This window comes from Triticum urartu, chromosome 2 (assembly GCF_003073215.2).
Source record: "Triticum urartu cultivar G1812 chromosome 2, Tu2.1, whole genome shotgun sequence".
NCBI classification, from domain to species: domain Eukaryota; kingdom Viridiplantae; phylum Streptophyta; class Magnoliopsida; order Poales; family Poaceae; genus Triticum; species Triticum urartu.
Genome location: NC_053023.1, coordinates 350,382,475 through 350,401,731, shown reverse-complemented (window position 1 = coordinate 350,401,731; position 19,257 = coordinate 350,382,475).

Genomic DNA, 19,257 nt, shown 5'->3' with positions numbered 1-19,257 from the left:
GAGCGACGTCTGACCTCGTGAGGAAGGACCGCTTCGGCTCCATAGACCAGGAAGAACGGGGTCTCTCCAGTCGGCTTGGTCGCGGTTGTGAGGATGGACCACAGCACGGACTGAAGCTCATCATACCAACCTCTGCCGCAGGCCTCCAGCTTCTTCTTGAACATCCTGGTCTTAAGGCCCCTCAGGACCTCTGCGTTGGCTCACTCGGCCTGGCCGTTGCTTCGGGGGTGCGCCACCGAAGCGTAGCATATCTGCGTTCCAAGGTTAGCACATTATGTTTTGAAGAGGTTACTGGTGAATTGCGAACCGTTGTCTATGATGATGCGGTTCGGCACCCCGAACCGGCTCATGATGCCCCTGATGAACTTGACCCCGCAACCCGCGGTGATGGTGCGGACGGCTTCTACTTCAGCCCACTTGGTGAACTTGTCCACGGCGACGTAGAGGTAGCGGTAGCCCCCAGGCACCCGAGGAAATGGGCCCAGGATGTCCAGCCCCCACACTGCGAACGGCCACGAAAGGGGTATAGTCTGCAGGCCTCCTGCCGGCTGATGGATCTGCTTGGCGTGGAACTGGCAGGCCTCACAGGCCTTCACCAGTTCGATGGCATCATTGAGTGCGGTGGGCCAACAAAACCCACTGCGGATCGCCTTGCCGACCAGGGTCCGTGATGATGAATGATGTCCATAGTCTCCGCCGTGTATGTCTTCCAGCGGCTCCTTTCCTTGCTCCCTGGAGATGCAGCGCAGGGATACATCATTTGGTCGCTTTCGGTAGAGCTCTCCATCCTTGATGCAATATGCTGTGGCCAGCCGTGCCACACGCTCCGCCTCCTCCTCCTTCTCCGGCAGGTTCCCTTGTGTTAAGTAACTCCAGAGTTCTGTGATCCAGTCCCCCTCCTGAGGCTCCATTGTCAGGAGCAGGCGTTCTCCTGAGGCCGGGCCACAGACCGGGGCTCCTGAGGCAGGTGGCTGGGGGAGCTCCTCCCGAGGCTGAGCCGTGTTTGACAATGACGGCAGGGCCGAGGGCTTGAAGAGCCACTCCTTGAAGACGCCAGGCTCCTGAGGTAACCGCCTGGACGCCCGTTTGGCGATGTCGTCGGCCTCCTGATTGGTGCCACGGGGCACAAGTTGCAACTCCAACCCCCAGAACTACTTCTTCATCCTGCGGACCTCCGCAAGGTAGGCTTCCATGTGGTCATCTTTTGGCTCGTACACCTTGTTGGAGAAATTGACAAGGAGCTGCGAATCGCCCTTGATGGTGAGGCGTTTCACCCCCCGGGCAGCTGCGGCCTTCAAGCCTGCTATTAGACCTTCATACTCCGCTATGTTGTTGGAGACCTTTTCACCTTGCTAGAAATAGTGCTGTACAGTGTAGTAGAGCTTGTCCTGCGTGGGCGATATAAGCACCGCCCCAGCTCCAGTGCCATGCCTGGAGAACGCCCCATCGAAGTACATGACCCAGCCTTCTGGCACCTCGCTTCCCGGGGAGAGGGACCGATCCTCGTTGGCCTTGAGGCCTGGTGCCTCCGTCCATTCTGACAGAAAATCCGCTAATGCTGCTCCCTAGATGACTCTGGTCGTGCTGAATTCAAGCTGAAACGCTTGCAGTTCTATGTTCCACTCAGCGACCCTTCCGGCTGAGTTAGGGCTCCTGAGCACTCTGTCCAAGGGGTATGCCGAGATGACCTTGATGGGGTGACCCTGAAAATAGTGCCGCAGCTTGCGCGAGGCCACCAGTAGCGCGAGGAGGAGCTTCTGAGGCATGGGGTACCGTGCCCTCACGTCCCGCAACACCGTGCTGACGAAGTACACTGGGTGCTCAACGAGGTTGGGTGTGTTAGTGCTGGTGGCGCCCTCCGGAGACCATGGCGCCTCCTGAGGCGATGAGGCCTCCGGAGGCTGGCTATCTAGGAGAGGGGCCTCTTTCGCCTCCGGTGCACTTCTCTGCGGCGGCTGATCCTCCTCAGCCGCGGGGGCGGTTTCTGTGGGCCTTCCTTGTCCCTGTTTTGCCTTGTCCCGGGCTGCTGCTGTAGTTTTGATTCGACACTCCTCCCTAACCGCCACCAGGGCTGCGGTGGCGGAGTAGAGATCGGCGGCGAGGTAAAGCACCAGGGGCTCTTGAGGGCGCGGGGCCACCATGACCGGAGGGCTGGTCAGGTATCTCTTGAGATCTTGGAAAGCCTTGTCGGCCTCTTCGGTCCATTCAAAGGGCCCCTTTTTCTTCATTAGCTAGAAGAAGGGCAGCGCTCGCTCCCCCAACTTGGAGATGAATTGCCCTAGCGCGGTCACGCGCCCAGTGAGATTCTGCATTTCTTTGAGGGTCTTTCGCGGGCTCATGTCCTCAACCGCCTTGACCTTTTCCGGGTTAGCCTCGATGCCTCGGTGGGACACGAGGAAACCCAAGAGCTTGCCTGAGGGGACTCCGAACACACACTTCTCTGGGTTGAGCCGCAGGTTCACTGTGTTGAGGCTCGCAAAGGTTTCCTCCAGGTCTTGTATCAGGGTCCTGGCCTCCCGAGACTTCACCACAATGTCATCGACGTAAGCCTCAACATTCTTCCCGAGCTAAGGGCCCAAGGTGATGTGCATCAGCCGCTGAAAGGTCGCCCCGGCGTTACGCAGCCCAAATGGCATGCATGTGTAGCAATACACCACACACGGTGTTAGGAAGGCTGTCTTTTCGACGTCTTATATCGCCATCTTGATCTGGTGATACCCAGAGAAGGCATCCAGGAAGCATAGCAGGTCGCATTCTGTGGTGGAATCGACGATCTGGTCGATGCGGGGGAGCGGGAACGGATCTTGCGGGCATGCCTTGTTGAGGTTGGTGAAGTCGACACACATGCGCTCCTTCCCTCCCTTCTTTGGCACAACGACAGGGTTGGCCAACCAATCCGGGTATCGGACCTCGCGAATGACCCCAGCGGCTTCTAGTTTGCGGGTCTCTCGGACGATGAAGACCTGCTTTTCTGTGGACTGCCGCCTTGCCTTCTGCTTCACAGGGCGCACGTTGGGGCACACATTGAGGTGATGCTCGATTACGCTCCTAGGGATCCCCGCCAACTGGTCAGGCTCCCAAGAGAATACCTTCTTGTTCGCGTGTAGGAACTTGACCAGGGTCTCCTCCTGCTCGGGCTCGAGGTTGGCGCCTATGGTGAAAGTGGCGTTGGTGGACCCGTCCTCATCGACAGGTATCTGCTTGGTTTCTGCCTTGTCTTGGGTGAACAACTGTTTCTTCTTGGCGGGTGCAACCCCCTTGGGCTCGGGGGTCACCGAGTCGGCGGGCTATGCCGACGCCGCCATCTTGTAGGCGAGCTTGAGCACTCGCAGCGCGTCTCCGGCATCCCCGTGCACGGTAAGGACACCGCTGCTCCCGGGCATGTTCATGAGGTTGTACGCCGGGTGCGTCACGGCCATGAACTGGGCCAGCACTGGATAACTGAGGATGGCGTTGTAGGGGAGGCCGATGGGGGTGATGTCGAAGTCGATCAGCTCCGTGAGGAAGTTGTCGTAGGTGCCGAAGGTTACTGGGAGCCGGATCTGTCCCAAGGAGCTGGATGACCCGCCCCCAACGCCTGAGAAGGGCCGGCTGGGTTGCAGTCGTTCCAAGGGTATGCAGAGGAGGCTGAAGGCCTCAACCGAGAGCATGCTGAGGCTCGCGCCGCCATTGATGAGAGTTCTTGTGATGGCCACCTGGCAGATGGTGGGGGTGCACAGCATGGGGAGCGCACCCGAGCAGGCCGAGTTGGAGGGGTGGTCCTCCGAGCTGAAGGTCAGACCAGCCTTAGGCACCACCCGGTTCGGGAGAGCCCCCTGCCACGTGGAAGCGGTGCTGACCCGGCGGATGAACGGCTTGACATGGTGACTTGTAGGCGGCGCCTGCGAGCCGCACAGGAGGGCCGCGACGACCGGGGGTGTTGGTGTAGCGTGGTGGGCGAGGAAGAGCCCGCTGAGCTCCTCCCAAGAGGCCATGGAGACTGCTGGCAGGTGGAGCAGCCATGCGCGCGGAGCGCCGGTCAGGGTCATGGGAAGCCAGTTGGCCATGACCATATCATCACCTCCGGTTTTGAGGATGGCCTCCTTGTACGCCAGCAAGAAGGCCAGCAGACCAGTCGCGCCGCCGTAGCGTGGCGGCGTCGTTGGCTTGAACTTGTCCGGCCACCGTACTCGTTGCAGAGCTGGGGCCAGGTCTCGGAGCCCCCTGGCCACCGTGTTGGCACCGGCGGCCGGAGCGGGCGACGCGCTACTCATCGCGAGGCAGGTCGTGGTGGTGGCTTAAGGGGAAACTTCGGTGCACCCCTACATGGCGCGCCAAATGTCGGATTTTGGGTTCTGGCAAACCCTTGAGGTTCGAACACTTGGGTGCGCGTGGAGATTTCGCCTTCTACCTACCTGCACCCCACCGCCTCGCTAAGATCTAAGCTATGGAAAGAACAACACAAGAGAGACAGGGTTTATATTGGTTCAGGCCACCGTTGTGATGTAATACCCTACTCCAGTATGGTTTGGTGGATTGCCTCTTGAGCTGATGATGATGAGTAATACAAGGAAGAACAGCCTCACGAGGGTCTGTTCTTGGCCGGGGCGATGAACTACCAGGAGGAGTTCAGTCACCCTTCTCCCCCTCTCCCCTCGCTACCCTGGGGGTGGCTAGCCCTATTTATAGGCAAATGCCCTGGGCCTCTTCCCAAATATTAAGCGGGAAGGGCGCCAACAATTGGCCATTTTGAAGGCGAACATCTGGTACACTTATCCTGACTAAAGTTGGTCCTCACCTACCAAAGGCTCTGGTGGTGACGCTAGCCTGGGCTCCACAATGACTTCCTCCCTGCCGTTCGGCTGCTCTTGGTCTCGTTGCACCGAAACGGGTGCCTTTGCTTGATGCTCTTGCCTGCGCTTGCTCCCTTTGCACCAAAGAGGAAAGGAGGACACTGCGCGGGCTGGCGCCCGCCTGGAACCCTTGGTCATCATGGCTTGCATCACGGGCACCTCGTGAGGTACCCCACCTTGATCTCTCCACCTCCTCACGAGCCAGCCTGATGAGGCCGCGCCTGAGGAAGCTCCGTGTCGTCCGCCCCGCGAGGCTTGGCCCCTCGTGAGGGTCTTGGGTCTGTGTTGATGAAGATGGGCCGTGCTGGGCCCCCCTTTGAGCCACGCCGCGGGCCACAGGCAGGCAAGTCTGGGGACCCCCGTTCCCAGAACGCCGACAATTGCACACTGAAGTAAACTGAATTGTGCAGCGCAGTGCATTACCAGAAACAGACTGGCCATGGACCCGAGTGATGATGACCCTAATGAGCAATAAATCCAAGATCAATGTATGTATTGTAATTGCCGAACAACTGAAGTTGACCACCATGGAACTATTTGGTTCTTGCGATGTTGGGAAGCAATCATGCAAACCAAGAAGCTTCCTTGCAACCAATGGCTTGTGTGTGTAGCTTTATAGCAGAGAAACACAACTAACCCCAATTAGTATACCGATTGACTCGGCCACGGCGCTCGATTATATTCATCAACAAGCAACCATTTTTCCATGAACGAAATGCAACTTGCATTCATATAAAAAATAGAAGATGCAACTTGTATTCATGTAAACATAGACAACGCAACTTGCCAGGCGGTTTGGTTTTCTTTAAATCTGGTTGCAAGTTTACTAGTTTTCTAGAACCATCATCTTACATTTTCTCGTTTCATGTACAGCTTGCAAAAAATGGCTAACTCTGGACCTATTTGCCCCACTGTGCAATGTTAGACTCTTAAGTACAACATGAATGCCAGGGCTGGTAGATGATTTAAACTTGAGGACCCCAAGGTTATCATTTTGCCCCTTCATTTTGCTTCCTCCATCTTTGATTTACCCATGTGGGATATTGTATCATTGGAGTGATCATTTGCTATACATCCTAACGTGTACTAATAAAATAATATGTTGCTTTACAAGATAATAGAATCCACTTGATTACATGCCTTGTATGTTGAATTAAAATATGCATGCCATATCTGTGTGCGTTTTTTGTAGGTTCGTGAAGATGGACAATCTGGTTTTGTGAAGGAAGGGGCTGGCCATGGAGAAGATCATGTAGGCATCATATAGTCCATGGTTGCATCGGAGGAGCAGCACCACCTCAGGTTCGTTACTTGCTCCTCCCCATCTATTCTCTTCTTCTTCTCCATCTCCACATCTGATTCATGCAAAATCTTGCAGGTTGCTCCGATCTATTCGTGTGAAGGGGAACAAACAAGGCTAATCTACTGTTGTTGCTGTGCTCCCCTTGAACGATCTTGTGAACGACAAGTTGGTGCATAGGTCCTCCTCCCCTGCTATCTCTCTCTACTGCATAGATAGGTTCAGTTTTCTTTTGTTCTCATTCTAGTCTAAGCATTAGCAGATTCTAGTAAGTGTCTATCTATGTGGATCACAAATTGGAACATTCTAGTTTCACCTCATTCTAATGTGTATTTGCCGTGTGTGTGGTTATATACTCTTGTTTGTGTTGTGTGTCAATGCTGTTTTGATACCTGATAGCATTGTGTGGTGTATCAATTTGCTGTTAATGGAAATGTTACGAAAGTATGAAATTTTGTCAATGGAGAATGCTTCATATGTAGTCTGAAATTTTTCTCCACTAATTTACTTTAAGCCACTATACAAATTTTATGTTTCGGTGTGAGCCTTATAACTGTATCTCCGTGGTTTCTAACATGATTGTTGTAGGCTATAAGATGTATCTCTGTCGGTTCATCTTGTTTGTAGAATATGCCCCTGTTCATTCATTTATGTGTATTGCTATTTGCCTCTGGTGACATGTGAGAGACACTCATGTATATGTTTATATTTTGAGCAGCTGGGTACAACTACAGTTGCAAAATCATCCAGCCAAATGTTGGGAGGATGGCATAAAAGATTACATAACCCATGCTTTTGAAATCATGGTAAGCTTCACAAGCTTGTAAGGTGTTTTCTGTTTTCAAGCGACTTTACATCAAGTTACTGTTTCTCAACAAAAATTATAGACTGTATAGCTCTTTATTGTTCTCACCACTTATTTGTATGGCCAATGATGCTTACTTAACTGTATAGATCTTTATTGTTCTTTTTGAGGTATTCTATTTATGCTCCATCCCGAAATCTATTATGCACAACCAAGTCCATGAGGCAAAGCGCTCACTACTCGATGATGACCCACAAGTGTAGGGGATCTATTGTAGCCTTTTTGATAAGTAAGAGTGTCGAACCCAACGAGGAGCAGAAGGAAATGATAAGCAGTTTTCAGTAAGGTTTTCTCTACAAGCACTAAAATTATCGTTAACAGATAGTTTTGTGATAAGGTAATTTGTAACGAGTAACAAGTAATGAAAGTAAATAAGGTGCAGCAAGATGGCCCAATCCTTTTTGTAGCAATGGACAAACCTGGACAAACTCTTATATAAAGTAAAGCGCTCCCGAGGACACATGGGAATTATCGTCAAGCTAGTTTTCATTATGTTCATATGATTCGCGTTCGGTACTTTGATAATTTGATATGTGGTTGGACCGGTGCTTGGCTACTGCCCTTACTTGGATAAGCATCCCACTTATGATTAACCCCTATTGCAATCATCCGCAACTACAACAGAAGTATTAAGGTAAACCTAAGCATAGCATGAAACATATGGATCCAAATCAGCCCCTTACGAAGCAACGCATAAACTAGGGTTTAAGCTTCTATCACGCTAGCAACCCATCATCTACTTATTACTTCCCAATGCCTTCCTCTAGGCCCAAACAATGGTTAATTGTCATGTAGTCGATGTTCACATGACACCACTAGAGGGATGACAACATACATCTCATCAAAATATCGAATGAATACCAAATTCACATGTCCTCAGGAACAAACATAACTACTCACAAAGCATATTCATGTTCATAATTAGAGGGGTATTAATATGCATAATGGATCTGTACATATGATCTTCCACCAAGTAAACCAACTAGCATCAACTACAAGGAGTAATCAACACTACTAGCAACCCACAGGTACCAATCTGAGGTTTGGATACAAAGATTGGATACAAGAGATGAACTAGGGTTTGAGATGAGATGGTCCTAGGGAAGATGTTGAACCCCTCCCGATGAGAGGATCATTGGTGATGACGATGGTGATGATTTCCCCCTCTCGGAGGGAAGTTTTCCCGGCAGAACAGCTCTGCCGGAGCCCTAGATTGGTTCCGCCTCGTAGGAGCGGAGTTTCATCCCGTGAGCTAGCTTATGATTTTTTCCTCAATTAAAGACTCAATATAGCCAAAGATGGGCATCGGAGGGCCACCAGGGGGGCCCACGAGGCAGGGGGAGCGCCCAGGGGGGTACGGCGCGCCTCCCACCCTCGTGGACGGTGGGTGGCCCCCCTCTGGTACTTCTCTCGCCTATTTTTTATATATTCTGGAAATAATTCTCGTGGAGTTTCAGGACTTTTGGAGATGTGCAGAATAGGTCTCTAATATTTGCTCCTTTTCCAGCCCAGAGTTCGAGCTACCGGCATTCCCCCTCTTCATGTAAACCTTATAAAATAATATAGAACAGACATAAGTATTGTGACATAATGTGTAATAACAACCCATAATGCAATAAATATCGATATAAAAGCATGATGGAAAATGGACGTATCAACTCCCCCAAGCTTAGACCTCGCTTGTCCTGAAGCGAAAGCCGAAATCGAAAAATATGTCCACATGTTTAGAGATAGAGGTGTCGATAAAAATAAAATACGGACATGAGGGCATCATGATCATTCCTATAACAGCAACATATATAAATATTGTCATATGATCTCTTATGCTAAAGTAATAATTCATTCACAATTTCAAGTATGAATCAGAAACTTCATTGAGAACCAACAAACTATAATCTCAGTCACTGAGGCAATTGCAATTTATCATAACATCAGAAAGAGTCAATAAGAGCTTTTCAGCAAGTCCACATACTCAACCATCATTTAGTCTTTCACAATTGCTAACGCTCATGTGATATTTATGGTTATGAAGTTTTAATCGGACACAAACAAAGATAGGGGCTTATAGTTTTGCTTCCCAACCTTTTACCTCGAGGGTAATGTCAACAATAATAGTTCTTGAAAACTCACATCCAATTAGCTATATATATCAAGATCTTTCCAACACATTGTGCTTGCCAAATGATAAAATGTAAAAAGGAAATGTGAAGATCACCATGACTCTTGGGTGAAGTATAAGACAAGAATAAAAGATAGGCCCTTCGCAGAGGGAAGCAGAGGTTGTCATGTGCTTTTATGGTTGGATGCACAAAATCTTAATGCGAAAGAACGTCACTTTATATTGCCACTTGTGATATGGACCTTTATTATGCAGTCCGTCGCTTTTATTTCTTCCACATCACAAGATCGTATATAGTTTATTTTCTCCACACTAATAAACCATACAAATTTAGGGAGCAATTTTTATTGCTTGCAATGATGACAACTTACTTGAAGGATCTTACTCAATCCATAGGTAGATATGGTGGACTCTCATGGCAAAACTAGGTTAAGGATATTTGGAAGCACAAGTAGTATCTGTACTTGGTTCAAAGAATTTGGCTAGCATGAGAGGGAAAGGCAAGCTCAACATGTTGGATGATCCATGATAATATAATTTATCTTAGATGTAAGAAAACACAACCCATTACATTTTCTTTCTTGTCCAACGTCAACTCTTTAGCATATCATATCTTAATGAATGCTCACAATCATAAAAGATGTCCAAGATGGTATATTTATATGTGAAAACCTCTCTTTCCTTATTACTTCCAATTAATTGCAACGATGACTGAAACTATGTTTGTCAAGTCTCAACAATTTTATTCATCATACTCTTTATATGTGAAGTCATTACTCTCCATAAGATCCATATGATCTCTTTATTTCCTTTTATTCCTTTTCTTTTATTCTATTCCCTCAAGATCATAGCAAAATAATCAAGCCCTTGACTCAACACTAATCTTTATTATATATAGCTCATGGACTCGATTACATAGAAGGATCATAAAGCAAAACTCACAACTAGATCATACTAAAACTTTATTCTACTAGATCAAGATATTACCAAAAGGATCAAACTAAGAAAAAGGGTAAGATAAAAGTGATGATGATACAATACCGGGGCACTCCCCCAAGCTTGGCAGTTGCCAAGGGGAGTGCCCATACCCGATGCTTAGTTCTTCTTTCTTGGTGAAGAAGGTGTTGGTGATGATGGATAGTTGCACATCAAGCATAAGAGATCCTCCAATTTACAGATAATGCCTTTGAGTGCAATGATATGCTCCTTAAACAAAATATTTTCACTTGTGAGTTACTTGTTTTGAATGCGAGCTAACTCAATCATCTTGAAAGCTTCAATCTCCATTGGAGTAAAGAGATTGTGGTGAGGTTGAAGGATGTCTTCTTCTACTACTGCCGGAACTTGATCCCCCGTGGCCTTCTTGATCCCATCATCCTTGTTGATATGTCCGGGATCTTCTGTCTTCAGCTGTATCTTCATTAGCCAAGCATCATTGCCCTCGTTGTTGGAGGAGGAGGGAGACAACATGATGCCTGGCCTTGACAACCCTGGCAAAAAACATCTCGAAACAAAAACAAGAGATATTTGCATGATACGGTGGTCAAAACCTTCGGGGGATTATATAGTGAATTTTTACCGACCAAAAGAAGTATCGTGCAAGAAAACGGAGTCTGGAGGGCACACGAGCTGCTCACGAGGCAGGGGGCGCACCCTCCACCCTCGTGGTAGCCCCGTGTCCTTCTCGGACTGCTTCTTATTTTCCTATTTTCTTAAATATTCCTAAACGGAGAGAAAATGCCATTAGAACTGTTTTGGAGTCAATTTACTTACCGTACCACGTACCTATTCCTTTTCAGAGTCTGAAACATTCTGCAAAGTGTCCCTTATGTATTCCTCCGGGGTTACAGTTTCAACAAAATTAGTTTCAACATTTATGGGATTACCTGGGATATAATGTTTGATTCTTTTACCGTTCACCACCCTCGGGTTTGTGCCTTTGAAGTTGTTGATTTTCATGGCACCAGAACGGTAGACCTCCTCGATGACGTAAGGACCTTCGCATTTAGAGAGAAGTTTGCCTGCAAAAATTCTTAAACTAGAGTTGTACAGCAATACATAATCACCTACATTAAACTCACGCTTTTGTATCCTTTTAACATGCTATCTTTTAACGTTTTCTTTAAATACCTTGGCATTCTCATAAGCCTGGGTTCTCCATTCATCAAGTGAGCTAATGCTAAAAAGCATCTTCTAACTGGCAAGTTTTAAGTCATAGTTGAACTCTTTAATAGACAAATATGCCTTATGTTCTAGTTCAAGAGGTAAGTGACATGCTTTACCATAAACCATTTTATACGGAGACATACACATAGGATTTTTATATGCGTTCTATAGGCCCATAATGCATCATCAAGTTTCTTGGACCAATTCTTTCTAGATCTATTAACAGTCTTTTGCAAAATTAATTTAAGCTCTCTATTGCTAAGTTCTACTTGACCACTAGACTGTGGATGATATGGAGATGCAATTCTATGATTAACATCATACTTAGCAAGCATTTTGCAGAAAGCACCATGAATGAAATATGAACCACAATCAGTCATTAAGTATCTAGGGACTCCAAACCTTAGAAGAATAACTTCTTTAAGCATCTTAATAGAGGTGTTATGATCAGCACTACTAGTTGGAATAGCTTCTACCCACTTAGTAACGTAATCAATAGCAACTAAAATATGTGTGTACCAATTAGAGGACGGAAACGGTCCCATATAATCAAAACCCCAAACATCAAATGGTTCAATAACAAGTGAATAATTCATAGGAATTTCTTGACGTCTACTAATATTCCCAATTCTTTGACATTCATCACAAGACAAGACAAACTTACGGGCATCCTTCAAGAGAGTAGGCCAACAAAAACTAGATTGCATTACCTTATGTGCAGTTATGTCCCCAGCATGGTGTCCTCCATAAGCCTCGGAGTGGCACTTGCGTAGGATTTGTTCCTCTTCATGCTCAGGTACACAACGTCTAATAACACCATCTACTCCTTCTTTATAAAGATGTGGGTCAACCCAAAAGTAATGTCTTAAATCATAGAAGAAGTTTTTCTTTTGCTAGTATGTGAAACTAGGTGGTATAAATTTAGCAACAATGTAATTAGCATAATCAGCATACGATGGAGCAGTATGAGAAGCATTTATGACAGCTAATTATTCATCAGGAAAACTATCATCAATAGGTAGTGGGTCATCAAGAACATTTTCTAACCTAGACAAGTTGTCCGCAATGGGGTTCTCAGCTCCCTTTCTATCTATAATATGCAAATCAAATTCTTGTAGCAAGAGAACCCATCTAATAAGTCTAGGTTTAGCATCTTTCTTTTCCTTAAGATATTTAATAGCAGCATGATCAGTGTGAACAGTTACTTTACAATCAACAATATAAGGTCTGAACTTATCACAAGCAAACACAACTGCTAAAAATTATTTTTCAGTAGTAGCATAATTTCTTTGAGCATTGTCTAGAGTTTCACTAGCATATTGGATAATATTTAATTTCTTATCAACTCTTTGTCCTAGAACAGCCCCTACAGCATAATCACTAGCATCACACATAATTTCAAATGGTAAATTCCAATCAGGAGGCTAAACAATAGGTGCATAAATCAAAGCTTTCTTAAGTATTTCAAATGCTTCTACACAATCATCGTCAAAGACAAAAGGGACATCTTTTTGTAAGAGATTAGTCAGAGGCCTAGAAATTTTAGAAAATTCCTTAATGAACCTCCTATAAAAACCGGCATGAGCAAGGAAACTTTTTATACCTTTAATGTCCTTAGGACATGGCATCTTTTCAATAGAATCCACTTTACCTTTATCAACTTCAATACCTCTTTCAGAAATTTTATGTCCCAAGACAATACCTTCATTAACCATGAAGTGGCATTTCTCCCAATTCAAGACAAGATTAGTTTCTTCACATCTCTGCAAAACTCGATCAAGGTTTCTTAAGCAATCATCAAAAGAAGTTCTATAAACAGAGAAATCATTCCTGAATACCTCGACAATCTTTTCACAAAAGTCAGAGAATATAGCAGTCATACATCTTTCAAAAGTAGCAGGTGCATTGCATAAACCAAAAGGCATATGTCTATAAGCAAAGGTACCTAAAGGGCAAGTAAAAGTTGTCTTTTCTTGATCCTCTTTTGACACAGGTATTTGAGAGAAACCAGAATAACCATCTAGAAAGCAAAAATGTGTATGCTTGCATAGTCTTTCTAGCATTTGATCAATAAAAGGTAAAGGGTAGTGATCCTTTTTAGTAGCTTTATTTACTTTGTCGAAATCAATTAACATTCTATAAACTGTAACAATTCTTTGTGGGATCAATTCATCTTTATCATTAGGAACAACAGTCATACCTCCCTTCTTAGGGACACAACGGACAGGACTTATCCACTGGCTATCAGCAACGGGATAAATTGTAACTGCCTCCAGAAGCTTTAGTATTTTATTTTCTTACCACTTCTTTCATCTTAGGATTTAACCGTCGTTGGTGATGAACAACCGGTTTAGCATCTTGCTCCAGTTTTATTTTGTGTTGGCATAGAGTGGGACTAATGCCCTTAAGATCTTCAAGAGTATATCCAATAGCAACATGGTGCTTCCTCAGAGTTTTCAATAATTTCTTTTCTTCATGCTCTGAAAGGTTAGCACTAATAATAACAGGATATATCTCTTTCTCATGAAGATAAGCATATTTGAGAGTATTAGGTAAAGGTTTAAGCTCAAACACGGGATCACCCTTGGGTGGAGGAGGATCCCCTAGAATTTCTATAGGCAAGTTGTGTTTCAAAAAAGGTCCATGTTTAAAGAATACTTCATCTATTTCCCTTCTTTCATTCATAAAGATATCATTTCCATGATCTAGCAAATATTGTTCTAAAGGATCACTAGGAGGCACGACAATAGAAGCAAGACCAATAATTTCATCTTTACTAGGCAATTCTTTATCATGGGTTTGTCTACGAAATTTAGCAAAATTAAACTCATGAGACATATCCCCTAAACCAACAGAAACAATATCCTTATTGCAGTCTATCTTAGCATTAACAATATTCAAGAAGGGTCTACCAAATATAATGGGACAAAAGTCATCTTGTGGGGAACCAATAACAAGAAAATCAGCAGGATATTTAACTTTCCCACACAAGACTTCAACATATCTAACAATCCCAACTTGTGAAATAGTATCTCTATTGGCAAGCTTAATTGTAACATCTATCTATTCTATCTCAGCAGGTGCAATAGCATGCATAATTTCTTTGTATAAGGAATGAGGTATTACACTTGCACTAGCACCCATATCACATAAGCCATGATAGCAATGATCTCCTATTTTAACAGAAATAACAGGCATGCCTACAACAGGTCTATGTTTATTTTTAGTATTAGGTCTAGCAATTCTAGCAGATTCATTGCAGAAGTAAATAACATGCCCATCAATATTATCGGCCAAGAGATCTTTAACCATAGCAACACTAGGTTCAACTTTAATTTGCTCAGAGGGAGTAGGTGTTCTGGTATTGCTATTACGAACCACAGTTGAAGCTTTAGCATGATCCTTTATTCTAACAGGGAAAGGTGATTTCTCAATATAAGCAGTGGGAACAATAGGATCATTATAAGTGATAGTATTTTCTTCAACTTTAATAGGTTCAACTAATTTTAATTCAAAGGCAGGATTATATTTAAACCACTTCTCCTTAGGGAGATCAACATGAGTAGCAAAGGATTCACAAAAAGAAGCTACTATCTCAGAGCCAAGTCCATATCTAGTGCTAAATTCACGGAAAGCATCGGTATCCATAAAAGATTTAACACAATCAAACTTAGGTGTTATACCTGACTCCTTACCTTCATCGAGGTCCCAATCTTCAGAGTTGTGTTTAATTCCTTCCAATAAATCCCATTTGAATTCAATAGTCTTCATCATAAAAGATCCAATACAAGAAGTATCGAGCATGGAGCGATTATTGAGATAAAGCCGAGCATAAATTTTTTGAATAATCATTTCTTTTGAGAGCTCATGATTGAGGCTTGAATATAACACTGACTTAAGCCTCCCCCAAGCTTGAGCAATGCTTTCTCCTTCGCGAGGCCAAAAATTATATATATAATTATGATCGCGATGAACCAGATGCATAGGATAAAACTTCTGATGGAATTCCAATTTCAATCGTTGGTAGTTCCATGATCCAATATCATCACTGAGGGAGTCCTGGACTAGGGGGTCTCCAGACAGCCGGACTATATCCTTTGGCCAGACTGTTGGACTATGAAGATACAAGTTCGAAAACTTCGTCCCTTGTCCGGATGGGACTCTACTTGGCGTGGAGGGCAAGCTAGGCAATACGGATATGTATATCGCCTCCTTTGTAACCGACCTTGTGTAACCCTAGCCTCCTCCGGTGTTTATATAAACCGGAGGGTTTTAGTCCGTAGGACGACATTCAATCATACCATAGGCTAGCTTCTAGGGTTTAGCCTCTTTGATCTCGTGGTAGATCAAATCTTGTACTATTCATATCATCAAGAACAATCAAGTAGGACGTAGGGTATTACCTCCATCAAGAGGGTCCGAACCTGGGTAAACATCGTGTCCCCTGCCTCCTGTTACCATCCTCCTTAGACGCACAGTTCGGGACTCCCTACCCGAGATCCGCTGGTTTTGACACAGACAATGGTGTTTTCATTGAGAGTTCCACTGTGTCGTCACCGTAAAGCTTGATGGCTCCTTCGATCATTGCTAGCGATGCGGTCCAGGGTGAGGCTTTCCTCCCTGGACAGATCTTCGTATTCGGTGGCTTGGCACTGCGGGCCAATTCGCTTGGCCATCTGGAGCAAATCGAAAGCTACGCCCCTGGCCATCAGGTCAGATTGGGAAACTAGAACTACTCGGCTGACATCCATGGAGACTTGATCTTCGACGGATTCGAACCCATGCCGGACGCGCCTCACAGTCGCAACGAGCATGACGTAACTCTGCCGTCGGACAGTGTTCGGGAGATCGCATCCGCAACTACATCGGTTGTTAACCCAGAGAAAATCGCGCCATCCGAGAGCGGAGGGATAGACCCCGCCATGAAAGCCGCACTCTCACTGGCGATAGAGCCAGATACTGACTTCACCCCTTACGAGAGCCGTGTCGCCGAACCACTGGATTCATCTTCGGCCACGGACTCTGTGCCGCTCACATCCGTGCCCGTCGAATACGACTGGGCGGCGATCATGGAGTTCACCTCCATGGATATCTTTCAGCACTTACCTTTCAGAGATGTGCTAAATTTATTAGGGTCTCTATCCTTGTCAGGAGAACCTTGGCCAAACTATGTCTGGCTAGAATGGGATGCGGATGACAAAGAAATTTGCTGCCCACCCACCACCCACTTAGTAGCCACTGTCGACGACTTAACCGACATGCTTGACTTCGACTCCGAAGACATCGACGGTATGGACGATGATGCCGGAGACAAACAGGAACCACCGCGCACAGGGCGCCGGACCACCACTTCATCACATGACCTATACATGTTGGATACACCCAGAGAGGGCAATGGTGAAGAGACAGCGGGGGATGCAACCTAAGCAATGACTTCAGCGGAGCCGCTCTAAGTCCTGCCATAGCAAAAACAATGATAACAACGCAAGAGGGAATAATATTCCACTCGACTCTGGAAGAAACGACAACTTCACCATCCCGGTGACAGAAAACGATCAAGATGCAAACTGCAAACATAGTACGGATCCAACGTCCGAACACGATGACGCCAAGGATAAGCCTCATCAAACCCCGTATAGGGAAGAAAGCAGTCCAGACGAAGATGCACGCATCATCCCGGAAACACACTTGGAGAAAGAGAACCTCCGCAGAAGGCTTATTGCCACAACGAGGAGCCTGATGAAACAGAAGCAAAGGCGCAAGGTAGCACAAGATACACTCAATAGCAGGTGGAACAAAGTAACAAAGTATGGTGGAAGCTACCATAAAAATAGCTATCCAAAGCTCAAGCTATTACCGGAATTCGACGATGAGGCCTTAGAGCCCACTCAGCCGAAGAAAGATACAGCCAACCGTCCGGATTCACCACCTTGTGAGTGCGATAGAGCGGACAAGGTCGTGCATAAGTCAACACACGATCTACGTGAGAACTTGCGCCAAAAATCCGGCGCGACCAGATCCATCTACGGATCGAGGAAGCGTGCTCGGGTACAAAACCAAAACCGAATACTACAACCGTCTGAACATCATGGCACATCCCAATACAGGGGTGCCGCACCCCCCCTATGTTTCACCGATGAAGTGCTGCACTACAAAAAAATACACATCCGTGACATTTTGGGCCGAACAAAATTTTTTCTGTCATACATATGACACTTCTATGACGATAATTGTGACAAAACCCGGTATCATCATAGATATGGTGGGCTCTGACTTCTATGACGAAAAATCATGATAGAAAATGGGCTTTTCGTCCTGGGCGGGCCGGAGAGCAGCTGCATGACTTTCTTTGGGCCGTCCATGACGGAAAAAATCGTGGTAGAAGCGAGGGGGAGGAAAATTTCGGGGAGTTCCCGGTTACGGTGGGAGGTCGGGGGCCGAGCGATGCGCGTTTCCCTCGTACACGTACGCGCGTGTGTGCGAGGCATTGGCTCTAACTGAACCCGAGCGAGGCATTGGGCTCTAACTGAACCCGAGCGATTGCACTGCAGGCTACGTGTTACTGAACCCGAGCGATCGATCGATGGCTGTTAACTGAACCCGATCGAGCAATTCCTTTGCTACTACTGCTAACTGAAGCCGATCGATTGGATGAACAGTGAGCGTTGCGCGGGGGGTTGGATGAACAGTGAGCGGTGGCGTTACCCCAGGATGAACAGGACCCCGAGGTGTGGAGGGCTGGATGAACAGCAGACGGTCGAGGGGTGCCCGTGGAGGGGTGGTTGAACAGGACCCCATGGTTTGGAGGGCTGGATGAACAGTAGACGGTGGAGGGGTGGTTGACCAGTAGCCGGTGGAGTAGCGCGCGGTGGAGGCTGGATGAACAGGAGCCCGTGGAAGTTGGAGGAGGTCGACGGTAGCCCGTGGAGGCTGGAGGAGGTCGACGCTGGAGATGAACAATATCCCGTGGAGTCCCGTTTTGCGGTACGCCATACCCCTCCCGATGAACAGGACCCCCGTTTCGACCGTAGGAGGTCTGTTTCGTCCGTTTTGCGGTACACCACACCCCTCCCGATCAACAGGACCCCGTTTCGACCGTAGGAGGTCCGTTTCGTCCGTTTTGCGGTATGCCACACCCCTCCCGATCAACAGGACCCCCATTTCGACCGTAGGAGGTCCGTTTCCTCAGTTTTGCGTTACGGCAGACCCCTCTCGATCAACAGGACCCCGTTTCGAACGTAGGAGGTCTGTTTCCTCCGTTGTGAGGTACGCCAGGCCTCTTTTCCATCGCCTGTTCCGTCCAAACCTCCCGATGAACACGACCACGCATTCCGTTCTGACCCAACCGGTTGGCTCCCACGCGTTCCGTTGCCTCCCGATGAACACGACGCATTCCTTTGCCTCCCCATGAACACGACGCATTTTGTTGCCTCCCCATGAACACGACGACGACGTTGTTTCTCCATTCTGAACTCGCCATGTACATGAGCCCTGGCCATACATATGCGCGAGTAGGCGTTCGAGACCCCGGCCGTATGTACACATATGTGGCCGTATTTTCTTTCTTGCACCCTAGCCTCTATACGTACGTGTACATGCTACGTGCGCGCCTCTACTACGACACGTGCGTGCCTCTACATCCACCAGTATATATGTACGTACACGTTCGTGACCAGAATGACAACGGTACGTACGCTTCGACCAGGTGGGTCCCGACTGTCAGGCACTTCCTTGCCTGCAAAGATGTAGTTGGTGGGTCCCAGCAGTCAGGGGGGCGTCGTTTTTTTGCTCGGACACACTTCCTTGCGTGCGAAGATGTAGCTGGTGGGTCCCAATAGTCAGGGGGAAAGTTTTTTTCGTGAAATATAGTGGCCCGTCCGGTGGGTCCCAGCTGTCAGGTGTAGGAATCATTATTTTCCGCGTAATAAGGAGGCACTTCCTTGCTGCAGTCGTGGACCCAGCTGTCAGCCTCTCC